Here is a 24,334-nt window from a genome sequence, read left to right as displayed (position 1 = left end):
TAGAATAGATGTAATTTATGAAACGTCCCAATTGAAAGAATCCATGTCAGGATGCCCGAGCGGTCTAAGGCACCAGACTCAAGGGGCTCAGTTTCCTTCGTTCACAACGTGAATCTGTGTATTCTGGTCCTCGTATGAGGGCGTGGGTTCGAATCCCACTTCTGACACGATATGTTTTATGAAATTAACTGGAAGAGATGTAATTTATAAAACATCCCAATTGGACGAATCCAAGTCGGGGTGGCCGAGTGGTCTAAGGCGCCAGACTCAAGGGGCTCAGTTTCCTTCGTTCACAACGTGAATCTGTGTATTCTGGTCCTCGTTTGAGGGCGTGGGTTCGAATCCCACTTCTGACACGATATGTTTTATGAAATTAACTGGAAGAGATGTAATTTATAAAACGTCCCAATTGAATGAATCCAAGTCGGGGTGGCCGAACGGTCTACGGCGTCAGACTCAAGGGGCTCAGTGTCCTTCGTTCTTAACGTGAATCTGTGTATTCTGCTCCTCGTATGAGGGCGTGGGTTCGAATCCCACTTCTGACACGATATGTTTTATGAAATTAACTGGAAGAGATGTAATTTAGAAAACATCCCAATTGAATGAATCCAAGTTAGGGTGGCCGAGCGGTCTAAGGCGCCAGACTCAAAGGGCTAAGTTTCCTTCGTTCACAACGTGAATATGTGTATGCTGGTCCTCGTATGAGGGCGTGGGTTCGAATCCCACTTCTGACACGATATGTTTTATGAAATTAACTGGAAGAGATGTAATTTATAAAACGTCCCAATTGAAAGAATCCAAGTTAGGGTGGCCGAGCGGTCTAAGGCGCCAGACTCAAAGGGCTAAGTTTCCTTCGTTCACAACGTGAATATGTGTATGCTGGTCCTCGTATGAGGGCGTGGGTTCGAATCCCACTTCTGACACGATATGTTTTATGAAATTAACTAGAATAGATGTAATTTATGAAACGTCCCAATTGAAAGAATCCATGTCAGGATGGCCGAGCGGTCTAAGGCGCCAGACACAAGGGGCTCAGTTTCCTTCGTTCACAACGTGAATCTGTGTATTCTGGTCCTCGTATGAGGGCGTGGGTTCGAATCCCACTACTGACACGATATGTTTTATGAAATTAACTGGAAGAGATGTAATTTAGAAAACATCCCAATTGAATGAATCCAAGTTAGGGTGGCCGAGCGGTCTAAGGCGCCAGACTCAAAGGGCTAAGTTTCCTTCGTTCACAACGTGAATATGTGTATGCTGGTCCTCGTATGAGGGCGTGGGTTCGAATCCCACTTCTGACACGATATGTTTTATGAAATTAACTAGAATAGATGTAATTTATGAAACGTCCCAATTGAAAGAATCCATGTCAGGATGCCCGAGCGGTCTAAGGCACCAGACTCAAGGGGCTCAGTTTCCTTCGTTCACAACGTGAATCTGTGTATTCTGGTCCTCGTATGAGGGCGTGGGATCGAATCCCACTTCTGACACGATATGTTTTATGAAATTAACTGGAAGAGATGTAATTTATAAAACATCCCAATTGGACGAATCCGAGTCGGGGTGGCCGAGTGGTCTAAGGCGCCAGACTCAAGGGGCTCAGTTTCCTTCGTTCACAACGTGAATCTGTGTATTCTGGTCCTCGTTTGAGGGCGTGGGTTCGAATCCCACTTCTGACACGATATGTTTTATGAAATTAACTGGAAGAGATGTAATTTATAAAACGTCCCAATTGAATGAATCCAAGTCGGGGTGGCCGAACGGTCTACGGCGTCAGACTCAAGGGGCTCAGTGTCCTTCGTTCTTAACGTGAATCTGTGTATTCTGCTCCTCGTATGAGGGCGTGGGTTCGAATCCCACTTCTGACACGATATGTTTTATGAAATTAACTGGAAGAGATGTAATTTAGAAAACATCCCAATTGAATGAATCCAAGTTAGGGTGGCCGAGCGGTCTAAGGCGCCAGACTCAAAGGGCTAAGTTTCCTTCGTTCACAACGTGAATATGTGTATGCTGGTCCTCGTATGAGGGCGTGGGTTCGAATCCCACTTCTGACACGATATGTTTTATGAAATTAACTGGAAGAGATGTAATTTATAAAACGTCCCAATTGAGAGAATCCAAGTTAGGGTGGCCGAGCGGTCTAAGGCGCCAGACTCAAAGGGCTAAGTTTCCTTCGTTCACAACGTGAATATGTGTATGCTGGTCCTCGTATGAGGGCGTGGGTTCGAATCCCACTTCTGACACGATATGTTTTATGAAATTAACTAGAATAGATGTAATTTATGAAACGTCCCAATTGAAAGAATCCATGTCAGGATGGCCGAGCGGTCTAAGGCGCCAGACACAAGGGGCTCAGTTTCCTTCGTTCACAACGTGAATCTGTGTATTCTGGTCCTCGTATGAGGGCGTGGGTTCGAATCCCACTACTGACACGATATGTTTTATGAAATTAACTGGAAGAGATGTAATTTAGAAAACATCCCAATTGAATGAATCCAAGTTAGGGTGGCCGAGCGGTCTAAGGCGCCAGACTCAAAGGGCTAAGTTTCCTTCGTTCACAACGTGAATATGTGTATGCTGGTCCTCGTATGAGGGCGTGGGTTCGAATCCCACTTCTGACACGATATGTTTTATGAAATTAACTAGAATAGATGTAATTTATGAAACGTCCCAATTGAAAGAATCCATGTCAGGATGCCCGAGCGGTCTAAGGCACCAGACTCAAGGGGCTCAGTTTCCTTCGTTCACAACGTGAATCTGTGTATTCTGGTCCTCGTATGAGGGCGTGGGTTCGAATCCCACTTCTGACACGATATGTTTTATGAAATTAACTGGAAGAGATGTAATTTATAAAACATCCCAATTGGACGAATCCAAGTCGGGGTGGCCGAGTGGTCTAAGGCGCCAGACTCAAGGGGCTCAGTTTCCTTCGTTCACAACGTGAATCTGTGTATTCTGGTCCTCGTTTGAGGGCGTGGGTTCGAATCCCACTTCTGACACGATATGTTTTATGAAATTAACTGGAAGAGATGTAATTTATAAAACGTCCCAATTGAATGAATCCAAGTCGGGGTGGCCGAACGGTCTACGGCGTCAGACTCAAGGGGCTCAGTGTCCTTCGTTCTTAACGTGAATCTGTGTATTCTGCTCCTCGTATGAGGGCGTGGGTTCGAATCCCACTTCTGACACGATATGTTTTATGAAATTAACTGGAAGAGATGTAATTTAGAAAACATCCCAATTGAATGAATCCAAGTTAGGGTGGCCGAGCGGTCTAAGGCGCCAGACTCAAAGGGCTAAGTTTCCTTCGTTCACAACGTGAATATGTGTATGCTGGTCCTCGTATGAGGGCGTGGGTTCGAATCCCACTTCTCACACGATATGTTTTATGAAATTAACTGGAAGAGATGTAATTTATAAAACATCCCAATTGAACGAATCCAAGTTAGGGTGGCCGAGTGGTCTAAGGCGCCAGACTTAAGGGGCTCAGTTTCCATCGTTCACAACGTGAATCTGTGTATTCTGGCCCTCGAATGAGGGCCTGGGTTCGAATCCCACTTCTGACACGATATGTTTTATGAAATTAACTGGAAGAGATGTAATTTATAAAACGTCCCAATTGAATGAATCCAAGTCGGGGTGGCCGAGTGGTCTAAGGCGCCAGACTCAAGGGGCTCAGATTCCTTCGTTCGCAATGTGAATCTATGTATTCTGGTCCTCGTATGAGGGCGTGGGTTCGAATCCCACTTCTGACACGATATGTTTTATGAAATTAACTAGAATAAATGTAATTTATAAAACGTCCCAATTGAAAGAATCCATGTCAGGATGGCCGAGCGGTCTAAGGCGCCAGACACAAGGGGCTCAGTTTCCTTCGTTCGCAATGTGAATCTGTGTATTCTGCTCCTCGTATGAGGGCGTGGGTTCGAATCCCACTTCTGACACGATATGTTTTATGAAATTAACTGGAAGAGATGTAATTTAGAAAACATCCCAATTGAATGAATCCAAGTTAGGGTGGCCGAGCGGTCTAAGGCGCCAGACTCAAAGGGCTAAGTTTCCTTCGTTCACAACGTGAATATGTGTATGCTGGTCCTCGTATGAGGGCGTGGGTTCGAATCCCACTTCTGACACGATATGTTTTATGAAATTAACTGGAAGAGATGTAATTTATAAAACGTCCCAATTGAAAGAATCCAAGTTAGGGTGGCCGAGCGGTCTAAGGCGCCAGACTCAAAGGGCTAAGTTTCCTTCGTTCACAACGTGAATATGTGTATGCTGGTCCTCGTATGAGGGCGTGGGTTCGAATCCCACTTCTGACACGATATGTTTTATGAAATTAACTAGAATAGATGTAATTTATGAAACGTCCCAATTGAAAGAATCCATGTCAGGATGGCCGAGCGGTCTAAGGCGCCAGACACAAGGGGCTCAGTTTCCTTCGTTCACAACGTGAATCTGTGTATTCTGGTCCTCGTATGAGGGCGTGGGTTCGAATCCCACTACTGACACGATATGTTTTATGAAATTAATTGGAAGAGATGTAATTTAGAAAACATCCCAATTGAATGAATCCAAGTTAGGGTGGCCGAGCGGTCTAAGGCGCCAGACTCAAAGGGCTAAGTTTCCTTCGTTCACAACGTGAATATGTGTATGCTGGTCCTCGTATGAGGGCGTGGGTTCGAATCCCACTTCTGACACGATATGTTTTATGAAATTAACTAGAATAGATGTAATTTATGAAACGTCCCAATTGGACGAATCCAAGTCGGGGTGGCCGAGTGGTCTAAGGCGCCAGACTCAAGGGGCTCAGTTTCCTTCGTTCACAACGTGAATCTGTGTATTCTGGTCCTCGTTTGAGGGCGTGGGTTCGAATCCCACTTCTGACACGATATGTTTTATGAAATTAACTGGAAGAGATGTAATTTATAAAACGTCCCAATTGAATGAATCCAAGTCGGGGTGGCCGAACGGTCTACGGCGTCAGACTCAAGGGGCTCAGTGTCCTTCGTTCTTAACGTGAATCTGTGTATTCTGCTCCTCGTATGAGGGCGTGGGTTCGAATCCCACTTCTGACACGATATGTTTTATGAAATTAACTGGAAGAGATGTAATTTAGAAAACATCCCAATTGAATGAATCCAAGTTAGGGTGGCCGAGCGGTCTAAGGCGCCAGACTCAAAGAGCTAAGTTTCCTTCGTTCACAACGTGAATATGTGTATGCTGGTCCTCGTATGAGGGCGTGGGTTCGAATCCCACTTCTCACACGATATGTTTTATGAAATTAACTGGAAGAGATGTAATTTATAAAACATCCCAATTGAACGAATCCAAGTTAGGGTGGCCGAGTGGTCTAAGGCGCCAGACTTAAGGGGCTCAGTTTCCATCGTTCACAACGTGAATCTGTGTATTCTGGCCCTCGAATGAGGGCCTGGGTTCGAATCCCACTTCTGACACGATATGTTTTATGAAATTAACTGGAAGAGATGTAATTTATAAAACGTCCCAATTGAATGAATCCAAGTCGGGGTGGCCGAGTGGTCTAAGGCGCCAGACTCAAGGGGCTCAGTTTCCTTCGTTCACAACGTGAATCTGTGTATTCTGGTCCTCGTTTGAGGGTGTGGGTTCGAATCCCACTTCTGACACGATATGTTTTATGAAATTAACTGGAAGAGATGTAATTTATAAAACGTCCCAATTGAATGAAACCAAGTCGGGGTGGCCGAACGGTCTACGGCGTCAGACTCAAGGGGCTCAGTTTCCTTCGTTCTTAACGTGAATCTGTGTATTCTGGCCCTCGAATGAGGGCCTGGGTTCGAATCCCACTTCTGACACGATATGTTTTATGAAATTAACTGGAAGAGATGTAATTTATAAAACGTCCCAATTGAATGAATCCAAGTCGGGGTGGCCGAGTGGTCTAAGGCGCCAGACTCAAGGGGCTCAGATTCCTTCGTTCGCAATGTGAATCTATGTATTCTGGTCCTCGTATGAGGGCGTGGGTTCGAATCCCACTTCTGACACGATATGTTTTATGAAATTAACTAGAATAAATGTAATTTATAAAACGTCCCAATTGAAAGAATCCATGTCAGGATGGCCGAGCGGTCTAAGGCGCCAGACACAAGGGGCTCAGTTTCCTTCGTTCACAACGTGAATCTGTGTATTCTGGTCCTCGTTTGAGGGCGTGGGTTCGAATCCCACTTCTGACACGATTTGTTTTATGAAATTAACTGGAAGAGATGTAATTTATAAAACGTCCCAATTGAATGAATCCAAGTCGGGGTGGCCGAGTGGTCTAAGGCGCCAGACTCAAGGGGCTCAGTTTCCTTCGTTCACAACGTGAATATGTGTATGCTGGTCCTCGTATGAGGGCGTGGGTTCGAATCCCACTTCTGACACGATGTTTTATGAAATTAACTGGAAGAGATGTAATTTATGAAACGTCCCAATTGAATGAATCCAAGTCGGGGTGGCCGAATGGTCTAAGGCGCCAGACTCAAGGGGCTCAGTTTCCTTCGTTCTTAACGTGAATCTGTGTATTCTGCTCCTCGTTTGAGGGCGTGGGTTCGAATCCCACTTCTGACACGATATGTTTTATGAAATTAACTAGAATAAATGTAATTTATAAAACGTCCCAATTGAAAGAATCCATGTCAGGATGGCCGAGCGGTCTAAGGCGCCAGACACAAGGGGCTCAGTTTCCTTCGTTCACAACGTGAATCTGTGTATTCTGGTCCTCTTTTGAGGGCGTGGGTTCGAATCCCACTTCTGACACGATTTGTTTAATGAAATTAACTGGAAGAGATGTAATTTATAAAACGTTCCAATTGAATGAATCCAAGTCGGGGTGGCCGAGTGGTCTAAGGCGCCAGACTCAAGAGGCTCAGTTTCCTTCGTTCACAACGTGAATCTGTGTATTCTGGTCCTCGTATGAGGGCCTGGGTTCGAATCCCACTTCTGACACGATATGTTTTATGAAATTAACTGGAAGAGATGTAATTTATAAAACGTCCCAATTGAATGAATCCAAGTCGGGGTGGCCGAACGGTCTACGGCGCCAGACTCAAGGGGCTCAGTTTCCTTCGTTCTTAACGTGAATCTGTGTATTCTGCTCCTCGTATGAGGGCGTGGGTTCGAATCCCACTTCTGACACGATATGTTTTATGAAATTAACTGGAAGAGATGTAATTTAGAAAACATCCCAATTGAATGAATCCAAGTTAGGGTGGCCGAGCGGTCTAAGGCGCCAGACTCAAAGGGCTAAGTTTCCTTCGTTCACAACGTGAATATGTGTATGCTGGTCCTAGTATGAGGGCGTGGGTTCGAATCCCACTTCTGTCACGATATGTTTTATGAAATTAACTGGAAGAGATTTAATTTATAAAACGTCCCAATTTTATGAATCCAAGTCAGGGTGGCCGAGCGGTCTAAGTCGCCAACTCAAGGCGCTCAGTTTCATTCGTTCACAACGTGAATCTGTGTATTCTGGTCCTCGTATGAGGGCCTGGGTTCGAATCCCACTTCTGACACGATATGTTTTATGAAATTAACTGGAAGAGATGTAATTTATAAAACGTCCCAATTGAATGAATCTAAGTCGGGGTGGCCGAGCGGTCTAAGGCGCCAGACTCAAGGGGCTCAGATTCCTTCGTTCGCAATGTGAATCTGTGTATTCTGGTCCTCGTATGAGGGCCTGGGTTCGAATCCCACTTCTGACACGATATGTTTTATGAAATTAACTGGAAGAGATGTAATTTATAAAACATCCCAATTAAATGAATCCAGGTCTGGGTGGCCGAGCGGTCTAGGGCGCGAGACTCAAGGGACTCAGTTTCCATCGTTCGCAACGTGAATCTGTGTATGCTGGTCCTCGTATGAGGGCGTGGGTTCGAATCCAACTTCTGACACGATATGTTTTAAGAAATTAACTGGAAGAGATGTAATTTATAAAACGTTCCAATTGAATAAATCCAAGTCAGGATGGCCGAGCGGTCTAAGGCGCAAGACTCAAGGGGCTTAGTTTCTTTCGTTCACGACGTGAATCTGTGTATTCTGCTCCTCGTATGAGGGCGTGGGTTCGAATCCCACTTCTGATACGATATGTTTTTTGAAAATAACTGGAAGAGATGTAATTTATAAAACATCCCAATTGAATGAATCCAAGTCAGGATTGCCGAGCGGTCTAAGGGGCTCAGTTTCCTTCCTTCGCAACGTGAATCTGTGTATTCTGGTCCTCGTATGAGAGCGTGGGTTCGAATCCCACTTCTGACACGATTTGTTTAATGAAATTAACTGGAAGAGATGTAATTTATAAAACGTTCCAATTGAATGAATCCAAGTCGGGGTGGCCGAGTGGTCTAAGGCGCCAGACTCAAGAGGCTCAGTTTCCTTCGTTCACAACGTGAATCTGTGTATTCTGGTCCTCGTATGAGGGCCTGGGTTCGAATCCCACTTCTGACACGATATGTTTTATGAAATTAACTGGAAGAGATGTAATTTATAAAACGTCCCAATTGAATGAATCCAAGTCGGGGTGGCCGAACGGTCTACGGCGCCAGACTCAAGGGGCTCAGTTTCCTTCGTTCTTAACGTGAATCTGTGTATTCTGCTCCTCGTATGAGGGCGTGGGTTCGAATCCCACTTCTGACACGATATGTTTTATGAAATTAACTGGAAGAGATGTAATTTAGAAAACATCCCAATTGAATGAATCCAAGTTAGGGTGGCCGAGCGGTCTAAGGCGCCAGACTCAAAGGGCTAAGTTTCCTTCGTTCACAACGTGAATATGTGTATGCTGGTCCTAGTATGAGGGCGTGGGTTCGAATCCCACTTCTGTCACGATATGTTTTATGAAATTAACTGGAAGAGATTTAATTTATAAAACGTCCCAATTTTATGAATCCAAGTCAGGGTGGCTGAGCGGTCTAAGTCGCCAACTCAAGGCGCTCAGTTTCATTCGTTCACAACGTGAATCTGTGTATTCTGGTCCTCGTATGAGGGCCTGGGTTCGAATCCCACTTCTGACACGATATGTTTTATGAAATTAACTGGAAGAGATGTAATTTATAAAACGTCCCAATTGAATGAATCTAAGTCGGGGTGGCCGAGCGGTCTAAGGCGCCAGACTCAAGGGGCTCAGATTCCTTCGTTCGCAATGTGAATCTGTGTATTCTGGTCCTCGTATGAGGGCCTGGGTTCGAATCCCACTTCTGACACGATATGTTTTATGAAATTAACTGGAAGAGATGTAATTTATAAAACATCCCAATTAAATGAATCCAGGTCTGGGTGGCCGAGCGGTCTAGGGCGCGAGACTCAAGGGACTCAGTTTCCATCGTTCGCAACGTGAATCTGTGTATGCTGGTCCTCGTATGAGGGCGTGGGTTCGAATCCAACTTCTGACACGATATGTTTTAAGAAATTAACTGGAAGAGATGTAATTTATAAAACGTTCCAATTGAATAAATCCAAGTCAGGATGGCCGAGCGGTCTAAGGCGCAAGACTCAAGGGGCTTAGTTTCTTTCGTTCACGACGTGAATCTGTGTATTCTGCTCCTCGTATGAGGGCGTGGGTTCGAATCCCACTTCTGATACGATATGTTTTTTGAAAATAACTGGAAGAGATGTAATTTATAAAACATCCCAATTGAATGAATCCAAGTCAGGATTGCCGAGCGGTCTAAGGGGCTCAGTTTCCTTCCTTCGCAACGTGAATCTGTGTATTCTGGTCCTCGTATGAGAGCGTGGGTTCGAATCCCACTTCTGACACGATTTGTTTTATGAAATTAACTGGAAGAGATGTAATTTATAAAACGTTCCAATTGAATGAATCCAAGTCGGGGTGGCCGAGTGGTCTAAGGCGCCAGACTCAAGGGGCTCAGTTTCCTTCGTTCACAACGTGAATATGTGTATTCTGGTCCTCGTATGAGGGCGTGGGTTCGATTCCCACTTCTGACACGATATGTTTTATGAAATTAACTGGAAGAGATGTAATTTATAAAACATCCCAATTGATTGAATCCAAGTTAGGGTGGCCAAGCGGTCTAAGGCGCCAGACTCAAGGGGCTAAGTTTCCTTCGTTCACAACGTGAATCTGTGTATTCTGGTCCTCGTTTGAGAGCCTGGGTGCGAATCCCACTTCTGACACGATATGTTTTATGAAATTAACTGGAAGAGATGTAATTTATAAAACGTCCCAATAGATTGAATCCTAGTCGGGGTGGCCGAGCGGTCTAAGGCGCTAGACTCAAGGGACTCAGTTTCCATCGTTTGCAACGTGAATTTGTGTATTCTGGTCCTCGTATGAGAGCGTGGGTTCGAATCCCACTTCTGACACGATATGTTTTATGAAATTAACTAGAATAGATGTAATTTATAAAACGTCCCAATTGAATGAATCCAAGTCAGGGTGGCCGAGCGGTCTAAGGCGCCAGACTCAAATGGCTCAGTTTCCTTCGTTCACAACGTGAATCTGTGCATTCTGGTCCTCGTATGAGGGTCTGGGTTCGAATCCCACTTCTGACATGATATGTTTTATGAAATTAACTGGAAGAGATGTAATTTATAAAACGACCCAATTGAATGAATCCAAGTCAGGGTGGCCGAGCGGTATAAGGCGCCAGACTCAAGGGGCTCAGTTTCCTTCGTTCACAACGTGAATCTGTGTATTCTGGTCCTCGTATGAGGGCCTGGGTTCGAATCCCACTTCTGACACGATATGTTTTATGAAATTAACTGGAACAGATGTAATTTATAAAACGTCCCAATTGAATGAAGCCAAGTCGGGGTGGCCGAGCGGTCTAAGGCGCCAGACTCAAGGGGCTCAGTTTCCTTCGTTCACAACGTGAATCTGTGTATTCTGGTCCTCGTATGAGGGCCTAGGTTCGAATCCCGCTTCTGACACGATATGTTTTATGAAATTAACTGGAAGAGATGTAATTTATAAAACGTCCCAATTGAATGAATCCAAGTCAGGGTGGCCGAGCGGTCTAAGGCGCCAGACTCAAGGGGCTCTGTTTCCTTCGTTCACAACGTGAATCTGTGTATTCTGGTCCTCGTTTGAGAGCCTGGGTGCGAATCCCACTTCTGACACGATATGTTTTATGAAATTAACTGGAAGAGATGTAATTTATAAAACGTCCCAATAGATTGAATCCTAGTCGGGGTGGCCGAGCGGTCTAAGGCGCTAGACTCAAGGGACTCAGTTTCCATCGTTTGCAACGTGAATTTGTGTATTCTGGTCCTCGTATGAGAGCGTGGGTTCGAATCCCACTTCTGACACGATATGTTTTATGAAATTAACTAGAATAGATGTAATTTATAAAACGTCCCAATTGAATGAATCCAAGTCAGGGTGGCCGAGCGGTCTAAGGCGCCAGACTCAAATGGCTCAGTTTCCTTCGTTCACAACGTGAATCTGTGCATTCTGGTCCTCGTATGAGGGTCTGGGTTCGAATCCCACTTCTGACATGATATGTTTTATGAAATTAACTGGAAGAGATGTAATTTATAAAACGACCCAATTGAATGAATCCAAGTCAGGGTGGCCGAGCGGTATAAGGCGCCAGACTCAAGGGGCTCAGTTTCCTTCGTTCACAACGTGAATCTGTGTATTCTGGTCCTCGTATGAGGGCCTGGGTTCGAATCCCACTTCTGACACGATATGTTTTATGAAATTAACTGGAACAGATGTAATTTATAAAACGTCCCAATTGAATGAAGCCAAGTCGGGGTGGCCGAGCGGTCTAAGGCGCCAGACTCAAGGGGCTCAGTTTCCTTCGTTCACAACGTGAATCTGTGTATTCTGGTCCTCGTATGAGGGCCTAGGTTCGAATCCCGCTTCTGACACGATATGTTTTATGAAATTAACTGGAAGAGATGTAATTTATAAAACGTCCCAATTGAATGAATCCAAGTCAGGGTGGCCGAGCGGTCTAAGGCGCCAGACTCAAGGGGCTCTGTTTCCTTCGTTCACAACGTGAATCTGTGTATTCTGGTCCTCGTATGAGGGCCTGGGTTCGAATCCCACTTCTGACACGTTATGTTTTATGAAATTGACTGGAAGAGATGTAATTTATAAAACGTCCCAATTGAATGAATCCAAGTCAGGGTGGCCGAGCGGTCTAAGGCGCCAGACTCAAGGGGCTCAGTTTCCTTCGTTCACAATGTGAATCTGTGTATTCTGGTCCTCGGATGAGGGCCTGGGTTCGAATCCCACTTCTGACACGATATGTTTTATGAAAATAACTGGAAGAGATGTAATTTATAAAACATCCCAATTGAATGAATCCAAGTCAGGATTGCCGAGCGGTCTAAGGGGCTCAGTTTCCTTCCTTCGCAACGTGAATCTGTGTATTCTGGTCCTCGTATGAGGGCCTGGGTTCGAATACCACTTGTGACACGATATGTTTTATGAAATTAACTGGAAGAGATGTAATTTATAAAACGTCCCAATTGAATGAATCCAAGTCGGGGTGGCCGAGCGGTCTAAGGCGCCAGACTCAAGGGGCTCAGTTTCCTTCGTTCGCAATGTGAATCTGTGTATTTTGGTCCTCGTATGAGGGCGTGGGTTCGAATCCCACTTCTGACACGAAATGTTTTATGAAATTAACTAGAATAGATGTAATTTATAAAACGTCCCTATTGAAAGAATCCATGTCAGGGTGGCCGAGCGGTCTAAGGCGCCAGACTCAAGGGGCTCAGTTTCCTTCGTTCACAACGTGAATATGTGTATTCTGGTCCTCGTATGAGGGCGTGGGTTCGATTCCCACTTCTGACACGATATGTTTTATGAAATTAACTGGAAGAGATGTAATTTATAAAACATCCCAATTGATTGAATCCAAGTTAGGGTGGCCGAGCGGTCTAAGGCGCCAGACTCAAGGGGCTAAGTTTCCTTCGTTCACAACGTGAATCTGTGTATTCTGGTCCTCGTTTGAGAGCCTGGGTGCGAATCCCACTTCTGACACGATATGTTTTATGAAATTAACTGGAAGAGATGTAATTTATAAAACGTCCCAATAGATTGAATCCTAGTCGGGGTGGCCGAGCGGTCTAAGGCGCCAGACTCAAGGGACTCAGTTTCCATCGTTTGCAACGTGAATTTGTGTATTCTGGTCCTCGTATGAGAGCGTGGGTTCGAATCCCACTTCTGACACGATATGTTTTATGAAATTAACTAGAATAGATGTAATTTATAAAACGTCCCAATTGAATGAATCCAAGTCAGGGTGGCCGAGCGGTCTAAGGCGCCAGACTCAAATGGCTCAGTTTCCTTCGTTCACAACGTGAATCTGTGCATTCTGGTCCTCGTATGAGGGTCTGGGTTCGAATCCCACTTCTGACATGATATGTTTTATGAAATTAACTGGAAGAGATGTAATTTATAAAACGACCCAATTGAATGAATCCAAGTCAGGGTGGCCGAGCGGTATAAGGCGCCAGATTCAAGGGGCTCAGTTTCCTTCGTTCACAACGTGAATCTGTGTATTCTGGTCCTCGTATGAGGGCCTGGGTTCGAATCCCGCTTCTGACACGATATGTTTTATGAAATTAACTGGAAGAGATGTAATTTATAAAACGTCCCAATTGAACGAATCCAAGTCAGGGTGGCCGAGCGGTCTAAGGCGCCAGACTCAAGGGGCTCAGTTTCCTTCGTTCACAATGTGAATCTGTGTATTCTGGTCCTCGTATGAGGGCCTGGGTTCGAATCCCACTTCTGACACGATATGTTTTATGAAATTAACTGGAAGAGATTTAATTTATAAAAGGTCCAAATTAGAAGTGACCACGTCAGGATGGCGGAGCGGTCTAAGAAGCCAGACTCAAGGGACCTAGTTTCTTTCATTCTCAACGTGAATCAGTGTATTCTGCTCCTCATATGAGGGCCTGGGTTCGAATCCCGCTTCTGACACGATATGTTTTATGAAATTAACTGGAAGAGATGTAATTTATAAAACGTCCCAATTGAATGAATCCAAGTCAGGGTGGCCGAGCGGTCTAAGGCGCCAGACTCAAGGGGCTCTGTTTCCTTCGTTCACAACGTGAATCTGTGCATTCTGGTCTTCGTATGAGGGCCTGGGTTCGAATCCCACTTCTGACACGTTATGTTTTATGAAATTAACTGGAAGAGATGTAATTTATAAAACGTCCCAATTGAATGAATCCAAGTCAGGGTGGCCGTGCGGTCTAAAGCGCCAGACTCAAGGGGCTCAGTTTCCTTCGTTCGCAACGTGAATCTGTGTATTCTGGTCCTCGTATGAGGGCCTGGGTTCGAATCCCACTTCTGACACGATATGTTTTATGAAATTAACTGGAAGAGATGTAATTTATAAAACGTCCCAATTGAATGAATCCAAGTCAGGGTGGCCGAGCGGTCTAAGGCGCCAGACTAAAGGGGCTCAGTTTCCTTCGTTCACAATGTGAATCTTTGTATTCTGGTCCTCGTATGAGGGCCTGGGTTCGAATCCCACTTCTGACACGATATGTTTTATGAAATTAACTGGAAGAGATTTAATTTATAAAAGGTCCAAATTAGAAGTGACCACGTCAGGATGGCGGAGCGGTCTAAGGCGCCAGACTCAAGGGACCTAGTTTCTATCATTCTCAACGTGAATCAGTGTATTCTGCTCCTCATATGAGGGCGTGGGTTCGAATCCCACTTCTGACAAGCTATGTTTTATGAAATTAACTGGAAGAGATGTAATTTATAAAACGTCCAAATTAGAAGTGACCACGCCAGGATGGCGGAGCGGTTTAAGGCGCCAGACTCAAGGGGCTCAGTTTCCTTCGTTCACAACGTGAATCTGTTTATTCTAGTCCTCGTATGAGGGCCTGGGTTCGAATCCCGCTTCTGACACGATATGTTTTATGAAATTAACTGGAAGAGATGTAATTTATAAAACGTCCCAATTGAATGAATCCAAGTCAGGGTGGCCGAGCGGTCTAAGGCGCCAGACTCAAGGGGCTAAGTTTCCTTCGTTCACAACGTTAATCTGTGTATTCTGGTCCTCGTATGAGGGCCTGGGTTCGAATCCCACTTCTGACACGTTATGTTTTATGAAATTAACTGGAAGAGATGTAATTTATAAAACGTCCCAATTGAATGAATCCAAGTCAGGGTGGCCGTGCGGTCTAAGGCGCCAGACTCAAGGGGCTCAGTTTCCTTCGTTCGCAACGTGAATCTGTGTATTCTGGTCCTCGTATGAGGGCCTGGGTTCGAATCCCACTTCTGACACGATATGTTTTATGAAATTAACTGGAAGAGATGTAATTTATAAAACGTCCCAATTGAATGAATCCAAGTCAGGGTGGCCGAGCGGTCTAAGGCGCCAGACTCAAGGGGCTCAGTTTCCTTCGTTCACAATGTGAATCTGTGTATTCTGGTCCTCGTATGAGGGCCTGGGTTCGAATCCCACTTCTGACACGATATGTTTTATGAAATTAACTGGAAGAGATTTAATTTATAAAAGGTCCAAATTAGAAGTGACCACGTCAGGATGGCGGAGCGGTCTAAGGCGCCAGACTCAAGGGACCTAGTTTCTTTCATTCTCAACGTGAATCAGTGTATTCTGCTCCTCATATGAGGGCGTGGGTTCGAATCCCACTTCTGACAAGATATGTTTTATGAAATTAACTGGAAGAGATGTAATTTATAAAACGTCCAAATTAGAAGTGACCACGCCAGGATGGCGGAGCGGTTTAAGGCGCCAGACTCAAGGGGCTCAGTTTCCTTCGTTCACAACGTGAATCTGTGTATTCTAGTCCTCGTATGAGGGCCTGGGTTCGAATCCCGCTTCTGACACGATATGTTTTATGAAATTAACTGGAAGAGATGTAATTTATAAAACGTCCCAATTGAATGAATCCAAGTCAGGGTGGCCGAGCGGTCTAAGGCGCCAGACTCAAGGGGCTAAGTTTCCTTCGTTCACAACGTTAATCTTCTGTATTCTGGTCCTCGTATGAGGGCCTGGGTTCGAATCCCACTTCTGACACGTTATGTTTTATGAAATTAACTGGAAGAGATGTAATTTATAAAACGTCCCAATTGAATGAATCCAAGTCAGGGTGGCCGTGCGGTCTAAGGCGCCAGACTCAAGGGGCTCAGTTTCCTTCGTTCGCAACGTGAATCTGTGTATTCTGGTCCTCGTATGAGGGCCTGGGTTCGAATCCCACTTCTGACACGATATGTTTTATGAAATTAACTGGAAGAGATGTAATTTATAAAACGTCCCAATTGAATGAATCCAAGTCAGGGTGGCCGAGCGGTCTAAGGCGCCAGACTCAAGGGGCTCAGTTTCCTTCGTTCACAATGTGAATCTGTGTATTCTGGTCCTCGTATGAGGGCCTGGGTTCGAATCCCACTTCTGACACGATATGTTTTATGAAATTAACTGGAAGAGATTTAATTTATAAAAGGTCCAAATTAGAAGTGACCACGTCAGGATGGCGGAGCGGTCTAAGGCGCCAGACTCAAGGGACCTAGTTTCTTTCATTCTCAACGTGAATCAGTGTATTCTGCTCCTCATATGAGGGCGTGGGTTCGAATCCCACTTCTGACAAGATATGTTTTATGAAATTAACTGGAAGAGATGTAATTTATAAAACGTCCAAATTAGAAGTGACCACGCCAGGATGGCGGAGCGGTTTAAGGCGCCAGACTCAAGGGGCTCAGTTTCCTTCGTTCACAACGTGAATCTGTGTATTCTAGTCCTCGTATGAGGGCCTGGGTTCGAATCCCGCTTCTGACACGATATGTTTTATGAAATTAACTGGAAGAGATGTAATTTATAAAACGTCCCAATTGAATGAATCCAAGTCAGGGTGGCCGAGCGGTCTAAGGCGCCAGACTCAAGGGGCTAAGTTTCCTTCGTTCACAACGTTAATCTGTGTATTCTGGTCCTCGTATGAGGGCCTGGGTTCGAATCCCACTTCTGACACGTTATGTTTTATGAAATTAACTGGAAGAGATGTAATTTATAAAACGTCCCAATTGAATGAATCCAAGTCAGGGTGGCCGTGCGGTCTAAGGCGCCAGACTCAAGGGGCTCAGTTTCCTTCGTTCGCAACGTGAATCTGTGTATTCTGGTCCTCGTATGAGGGCATGGGTTCGAATCCCACTTCTGACACGATATGTTTTATGAAATTAACTAGAATAGATGTAATTTATAAAACGTCCCAATTGAATGAATCCAAGTCAGGGTGGCCGAGCGGTCTAAGGTGGCAGACTCAAATATCTCAGTTTCCCTCGTTCACAACGTGAATCTGTGTATTCTGGTCCTCGTTTGAGGGCCTGGGTTCGAATCCCACTTCTGACACGATATGTTTTATGAAATTAACTGGAAGAGATGTAATTTATAAAACGTCCCAATTGAATGAATCCAAGTCAGGGTGGCCGAGCGGTCTAAGGCGCCAGACTCAAGGGGCTCAGTTTCCTTCGTTCACAATGTGAATCTGTGTATTCTGGTCCTCGTATGAGGGCCTGGGTTCGAATCCCACTTCTGACACGATATGTTTTATGAAATTAACTGGAAGAGATTTAATTTATAAAAGGTCCAAATTAGAAGTGACCACGTCAGGATGGCGGAGCGGTCTAAGGCGCCAGACTCAAGGGACCTAGTTTCCTTCGTTCACAACGTTAATCTGTGTATTCTGGTCCTCGTATGAGGGCCTGGGTTCGAATCCCACTTCTGACAAGATATGTTTTATGAAATTAACTGGAAGAGATGTAATTTATAAAACGTCCCAATTGAATGAATCCAAGACAGGGTGGCCGTGCGGTCTAAGGCGCCAGACTCAAGGGGCTCAGTTTCCTTCGTTCGCAACGTGAATCTGTGTATTCTGGTCCTCGTATGAGGGCATGGGTTCGAATCCCACTTCTGACACGATATGTTTTATGAAATTAACTAGAATAGATGTAATTTATAAAACGTCCCAATTGAATGAATCCAAGTCAGGGTGGCCGAGCGGTCTAAGGTGGCAGACTCAAATGGCTCAGTTTCCTTCGTTCACAACGTGAATCTGTGTATTCTGGTCCTCGTTTGAGGGCCTGGGTTCGAATCCCACTTCTGACACGATATGTTTTATGAAATTAACTGGAACAGATGTAATTTATAAAACGACCCAATTGAATGAATCCAAGTCAGGGTGGCCGAGCGGTCTAAGGCGCCAGACTCAAGGGGCTCAGTTTCCTTCGTTCACAACGTGAATCTGTGTATTCTGGTCCTCGTATGAGGGCCTGGGTTCGAATCCCGCTTCTGACACGATATGTTTTATGAAATTAACTGGAAGAGATGTAATTTATAAAACGTCCCAATTGAATGAATCCAAGTCAGGGTGGCCGAGCGGTCTAAGGCGCCAGACTCAAGGGGCTCAGTTTCCTTCGTTCACAATGTGAATCTGTGTATTCTGGTCCTCGTATGAGGGCCTGGGTTCGAATCCCACTTCTGAGACGATATGTTTTATGAAATTAACTGGAAGAGATGTAATTTATAAAACGTCCCAATTGAATGAATCCAAGTCAGGGTGGCCGAGCGGTCTAAGGTGGCAGACTCAAATGGCTCAGTTTCCTTCGTTCACAACGTGAATCTGTGTATTCTGGTCCTCGTTTGAGGGCCTGGGTTCGAATCCCACTTCTGACACGATATGTTTTATGAAATTAACTGGAAGAGATGTAATTTATAAAACGTCCCCGCGGTCTAAGGCGCCAGACTCAAGGGGCTCAGTTTCCTTCGTTCTTAACGTGAATCTGTGTATTCTGCTCCTCGTATGAGGGCGTGGGTTCGAATCCCACTTCTGACACGATATGTTTTATGAAATTAACTGGAAGAGATGAAATTTATAAAACATCCCAATTGATTGAATCCAAGTTAGGGTGGCCGAGCGGTCTAAGGCGCCAGACTCAAGGGGCTAAGTTTCCTTCGTTCACAACGTGAATCTGTGAATTCTGGTCCTCGTATAAGGGCCTGGGTTCGAATCCCACTTCTGACACGATATGTTTTATGAAATTAACTGGAAGAGATGTAATTTATAAAACGTCCCAATAGAATGAATCCTAGTCGGTGTGGCCGAGCGGTCTAAGGCGCCAGACTCAAGGGACTCAGTTTCCATCGTTCGCAACGTGAATCTGTGTATTCTGGTCCTCGTATGAGGGCATGGGTTCGAATCCCACTTCTGACACGATATGTTTTATGAAATTAACTAGAATAGATGTAATTTATAAAACGTCTCAATTGAATGAATCCAAGTCAGGGTGGCCGAGCGGTCTAAGGTGGCAGACTCAAATGGCTCAGTTTCCCTCGTTCACAACGTGAATCTGTGTATTCTGGTCCTCGTTTGAGGGCCTGGGTTCGAATCCCACTTCTGACACGATATGTTTTATGAAATTAACTGGAAGAGATGTAATTTATAAAACGTCCCAATTGAATGAATTCAAGTCAGGGTGGCCGAGCGGTCTAAGGCACCAGACTCTAGGGCTCAGTTTCCTTCGTTCTTAACGTGAATCTGTGTATTCTGCTCCTCGTATGAGGGCGTGGGTTCGAATCCCACTTCTGACACGATATGTTTTATGAAATTAACTGGAAGAGATGTAATTTATAAAACATCCTAATTGATTGAATCCAAGTTAGGGTGGCCGAGCGGTCTAAGGCGCCAGACTCAAGGGGCTAAGTTTCCTTCGTTCACAACGTGAATCTGTGTATTCTGGTCCTCGTTTGAGAGCCTGGGTGCGAATCCCACTTCTGACACGATATGTTTTATGAAATTAACTGGAAGAGATGTAATTTATAAAACGTCCCAATAGAATGAATCCTAGTCGGGGTGGCCGAGCGGTCTAAGGCGCCAGACTCAAGGGACTCAGTTTCCATCGTTCGCAACGTGAATCTGTGTATTCTGGTCCTCGTATGAGAGCGTGGGTTCGAATCCCACTTCTGACACGATATGTTTTATGAAATTAACTAGAATAGATGTAATTTATAAAACGTCCCAATTGAATGAATCCAAGTCAGGGTGGCCGAGCGGTCTAAGGCGCCAGACTCAAATGGCTCAGTTTCCTTCGTTCACAACGTGAATCTGTGTATTCTGGTCCTCGTATGAGGGCCTGGGTTCGAATCCCACTTCTGACACGATATGTTTTATGAAATTAACTGGAACAGATGTAATTTATAAAACGTCCCAATTGAATGAAGCCAAGTTGGGGTGGCCGAGCGGTCTAAGGCGCCAGACTCAAGGGGCTCAGTTTCCTTCGTTCACAACGTGAATCTGTGTATTCTGGTCCTCGTATGAGGGCCTGGGTTCGGATCCCGCTTCTGACACGATATGTTTTATGAAATTAACTGGAAGAGATGTAATTTATAAAACGTCCCAATTGAATGAATCCAAGTCAGGGTGGCCGAGCGGTCTAAGGCGCCAGACTCAAGGGGCTCAGTTTCCTTCGTTCACAACGTGAATCTGTGTATTCTGGTCCTCGTATGAGGGCCTGGGTTCGAATCCCACTTCTGACACGTTATGTTTTATGAAATTAACTGGAAGAGATGTAATTTATAAAACGTCCCAATTGAATGAATCCAAGTCAGGGTGGCCGTGCGGTCTAAGGCGCCAGTCTCAAGGGGCTCAGTTTCCTTCGTTCGCAACGTGAATCTGTGTATTCTGGTCCTCGTATGAGGGCATGGGTTCGAATCCCACTTCTGACACGATATGTTTTATGAAATTAACTAGAATAGATGTAATTTATAAAACGTCCCAATTGAATGAATCCAAGTCAGAGTGGCCGAGCGGTCTAAGGCGCCAGACTCAAATGGCTCAGTTTCCTTCGTTCACAACGTGAATCTGTGAATTCTGGTCCTCGTATAAGGGCCTGGGTTCGAATCCCACTTCTGACACGATATGTTTTATGAAATTAACTGGAAGAGATGTAATTTATAAAACGTCCCAATTGAATGAATCCAAGTCAGGGTGGCCGAGCGGTCTAAGGCGCCAGACTCAAGGGGCTCAGTTTCCTTCGTTCTTAACGTGAATCTGTGTATTCTGCTCCTCGTATGAGGGCGTGGGTTCGAATCCCACTTCTGACACGATATGTTTTATGAAATTAACTGGAAGAGATGTAATTTATAAAACATCCCAATTGATTGAATCCAAGTTAGGGTGGCCGAGCGGTCTAAGGCGCCAGACTCAAGGGGCTAAGTTTCCTTCGTTCACAACGTGAATCTGTGTATTCTGGTCCTCGTTTGAGAGCCTGGGTGCGAATCCCACTTCTGACACGATATGTTTTATGAAATTAACTGGAAGAGATGTAATTTATAAAACGTCCCAATAGAATGAATCCTAGTCGGGGTGGCCGAGCGGTCTAAGGCGCCAGACACAAGGGACTCAGTTTCCATCGTTCGCAACGTGAATCTGTGTATTCTGGTCCTCGTATGAGAGCGTGGGTTCGAATCCCACTTCTGACACGATATGTTTTATGAAATTAACTAGAATAGATGTAATTTATAAAACGTCCCAATTGAATGAATCCAAGTCAGGGTGGCCGAGCGGTCTAAGGCGCCAGACTCAAGGGGCTCAGTTTCCTTCGTTCACAACGTGAATCTGTGTATTCTGGTCCTCGTATGAGGGCCTGGGTTCGATCTCACTTCTGACACGTTATGTTTTATGAAATTAACTGGATGAGATGTAATTTATAAAACGTCCCAATTGAATGAATCCAAGTCAGGGTGGCCGTGCGGTCTAAGGCGCCAGACTCAAGGGGCTCAGTTTCCTTCGTTCGCAACGTGAATCTGTGTATTCTGGTCCTCGTATGAGGGCATGGGTTCGAATCCCACTTCTGACACGATATGTTTTATGAAATTAACTGGAAGAGATGTAATTTATAAAACGTCCCAATAGAATGAATCCTAGACGGGGTGGCCGAGCAGTCTAAGGCGCCAGACTCAAGGGACTCAGTTTCCATCGTTCGCAACGTGAATCTGTGTATTCTGGTCCTCGTATGAGAGCGTGGGTTCGAATCCCACTTCTGACACGATATGTTTTATGAAATTAACTGGAAGAGATGTAATTTATAAAACGTCCCAATTGAATGAATCCAAGTCAGGGTGGCCGAGCGGTCTAAGGCGCCAGACTCAAGGGGCTCAGTTTCCTTCGTTCACAACGTGAATCTGTGTATTCTGGTCCTCGTATGAGGGCCTGGGTTCGAATCCCACTTCTGACACGTTATGTTTTATGAAATTAACTGGAAGAGATGTAATTTATAAAACGTCCCAATTGAATGAATCCAAGTCAGGGTGGCCGTGCGGTCTAAGGCGCCAGACTCAAAGGGCTCAGTTTCCTTCGTTCGCAACGTAATTCTGTGTATTCAGGTCCTCGTATGAGGGCATGGGTTCGAATCCCACTTCTGACACGATATGTTTTATGAAATTAACTAGAATAGATGTAATTTATAAAACGTCCCAATTGAATGAATCCAAGTCAGGGTGGCCGAGCGGTCTAAGGCGCCAGACTCAAATGGCTCAGTTTCCTTCGTTCACAACGTGAATCTGTGTATTCTGGTCCTCGTATGAGGGCCTGGGTTCGAATCCCACTTCTGACACGATATGTTTTATGAAATTAACTGGAAGAGATGTAATTTATAAAACGTCCCAATTGAATGAATCCAAGTCAGGGTGGCCGAGCGGTCTAAGGCGCCAGACTCAAGGGGCTCAGTTTCCTTCGTTCTTAACGTGAATCTGTGTATTCCGCTCCTCGTATGAGGGCGTGGGTTCGAATCCCACTTCTGACACGATATGTTTTATGAAATTAACTGGAAGAGATGTAATTTATAAAACATCCCAATTGATTGAATCCAAGTTAGGGTGGCCGAGCGGTCTAAGGCGCCAGACTCAAGGGGCTAAGTTTCCTTCGTTCACAACGTGAATCTGTGTATTCTGGTCCTCGTTTGAGAGCCTGGGTGCGAATCCCACTTCTGACACGATATGTTATATGAAATTAACTGGAAGAGATGTAATTTATAAAACGTCCCAATAGAATGAATCCTAGTCGGGGTGGCCGAGCGGTCTAAGGCGCCAGACTCAAGGGACTCAGATTCCATCGTTCGCAACGTGAATCTGTGTATTCTGGTCCTCGTATGAGAGCGTGGGTTCGAATCCCACTTCTGACACGATATGTTTTATGAAATTAACTAGAATAGATGTAATTTATAAAACGTCCCAATTGAATGAATCCAAGTCAGGGTGGCCGAGCGGTCTAAGGCGCCAGACTCAAATGGCTCAGTTTCCTTCGTTCACAACGTGAATCTGTGTATTCTGGTCCTCGTATGAGGGCCTGGGTTCGAATCCCACTTCTGACACGATATGTTTTATGAAATTAACTGGAACAGATGTAATTTATAAAACGTCCCAATTGAATGAAGCCAAGTCGGGGTGGCCGAGCGGTCTAAGGCGCCAGACTCAAGGGGCTCAGTTTCCTTCGTTCACAACGTGAATCTGTGTATTCTGGTCCTCGTATGAGGGCCTGGGTTCGAATCCCGCTTCTGACACGATATGTTTTACGAAATTAACTGGAAGAGATGTAATTTATAAAACGTCCCAATTGAATGAATCCAAGTCAGGGTGGCCGAGCGGTCTAAGGCGCCAGACTCAAGGGGCTCAGTTTCCTTCGTTCACAACGTGAATCTGTGTATTCTGGTCCTCGTATGAGGGCCTGGGTTCGAATCCCACTTCTGACACGTTATGTTTTATGAAATTAACTGGAAGAGATGTAATTTATAAAACGTCCCAATAGAATGAATCCTAGTCGGGGTGGCCGAGCGGTCTAAGGCGCCAGACACAAGGGACTCAGTTTCCATCGTTCGCAACGTGAATCTGTGTATTCTGGTCCTCGTATGAGAGCGTGGGTTCGAATCCCACTTCTGACACGATATGTTTTATGAAATTAACTAGAATAGATGTAATTTATAAAACGTCCCAATTGAATGAATCCAAGTCAGGGTGGCCGAGCGGTCTAAGGCGCCAGACTCAAGGGGCTAAGTTTCCTTCGTTCACAACGTGAATCTGTGTATTCTGGTCCTCGTATGAGGGCCTGGGTTCGATCTCACTTCTGACACGTTATGTTTTATGAAATTAACTGGATGAGATGTAATTTATAAAACGTCCCAATTGAATGAATCCAAGTCAGGGTGGCCGTGCGGTCTAAGGCGCCAGACTCAAGGGGCTCAGTTTCCTTCGTTCGCAACGTGAATCTGTGTATTCTGGTCCTCGTATGAGGGCATGGGTTCGAATCCCACTTCTGACACGATATGTTTTATGAAATTAACTGGAAGAGATGTAATTTATAAAACGTCCCA

At 45.0% G+C, this 24,334-nt stretch overlaps 10 non-coding genes across 10 annotated transcripts; all 10 read left to right on the top strand.

Annotated features, from left to right (window-relative positions):
* The first annotated feature begins 234 nt into the window (after positions 1-234).
* TRNAL-CAA (transfer RNA leucine (anticodon CAA)) lies at positions 235-356 on the top strand. The gene is made up of 2 exons: positions 235-272; positions 311-356. It is a non-coding gene; the product is annotated as a tRNA-Leu (tRNA).
* A 1,201-nt stretch (positions 357-1,557) lies between these two features.
* Positions 1,558-1,679, top strand: TRNAL-CAA (transfer RNA leucine (anticodon CAA)). The gene is made up of 2 exons: positions 1,558-1,595; positions 1,634-1,679. It is a non-coding gene; the product is annotated as a tRNA-Leu (tRNA).
* Positions 1,680-2,880: 1,201 nt separating this feature from the next.
* Positions 2,881-3,002, top strand: TRNAL-CAA (transfer RNA leucine (anticodon CAA)). The gene is made up of 2 exons: positions 2,881-2,918; positions 2,957-3,002. It is a non-coding gene; the product is annotated as a tRNA-Leu (tRNA).
* A 634-nt stretch (positions 3,003-3,636) lies between these two features.
* TRNAL-CAA (transfer RNA leucine (anticodon CAA)) lies at positions 3,637-3,758 on the top strand. Its single transcript has 2 exons — positions 3,637-3,674; positions 3,713-3,758. It is a non-coding gene; the product is annotated as a tRNA-Leu (tRNA).
* Positions 3,759-4,770: 1,012 nt separating this feature from the next.
* Positions 4,771-4,892, top strand: TRNAL-CAA (transfer RNA leucine (anticodon CAA)). The gene is made up of 2 exons: positions 4,771-4,808; positions 4,847-4,892. It is a non-coding gene; the product is annotated as a tRNA-Leu (tRNA).
* A 634-nt stretch (positions 4,893-5,526) lies between these two features.
* On the top strand, positions 5,527-5,648 carry TRNAL-CAA (transfer RNA leucine (anticodon CAA)). Its single transcript has 2 exons — positions 5,527-5,564; positions 5,603-5,648. It is a non-coding gene; the product is annotated as a tRNA-Leu (tRNA).
* Positions 5,649-5,904: 256 nt separating this feature from the next.
* Positions 5,905-6,026, top strand: TRNAL-CAA (transfer RNA leucine (anticodon CAA)). Its single transcript has 2 exons — positions 5,905-5,942; positions 5,981-6,026. It is a non-coding gene; the product is annotated as a tRNA-Leu (tRNA).
* A 3,815-nt stretch (positions 6,027-9,841) lies between these two features.
* Positions 9,842-9,963, top strand: TRNAL-CAA (transfer RNA leucine (anticodon CAA)). Its single transcript has 2 exons — positions 9,842-9,879; positions 9,918-9,963. It is a non-coding gene; the product is annotated as a tRNA-Leu (tRNA).
* A 2,699-nt stretch (positions 9,964-12,662) lies between these two features.
* Positions 12,663-12,784, top strand: TRNAL-CAA (transfer RNA leucine (anticodon CAA)). The gene is made up of 2 exons: positions 12,663-12,700; positions 12,739-12,784. It is a non-coding gene; the product is annotated as a tRNA-Leu (tRNA).
* Positions 12,785-14,363: 1,579 nt separating this feature from the next.
* TRNAF-AAA (transfer RNA phenylalanine (anticodon AAA)) lies at positions 14,364-14,485 on the top strand. Its single transcript has 2 exons — positions 14,364-14,401; positions 14,440-14,485. It is a non-coding gene; the product is annotated as a tRNA-Phe (tRNA).
* The last annotated feature ends 9,849 nt before the right edge of the window (positions 14,486-24,334 follow it).

This window comes from Phalangium opilio, unplaced genomic scaffold (genome assembly GCF_054372755.1).
Source record: "Phalangium opilio isolate 3A_F unplaced genomic scaffold, DU_Popi_V2 ptg000061l_1, whole genome shotgun sequence".
Classification (NCBI taxonomy): domain Eukaryota; kingdom Metazoa; phylum Arthropoda; class Arachnida; order Opiliones; family Phalangiidae; genus Phalangium; species Phalangium opilio.
This window is presented reverse-complemented; position numbering and strand designations above follow the sequence as displayed.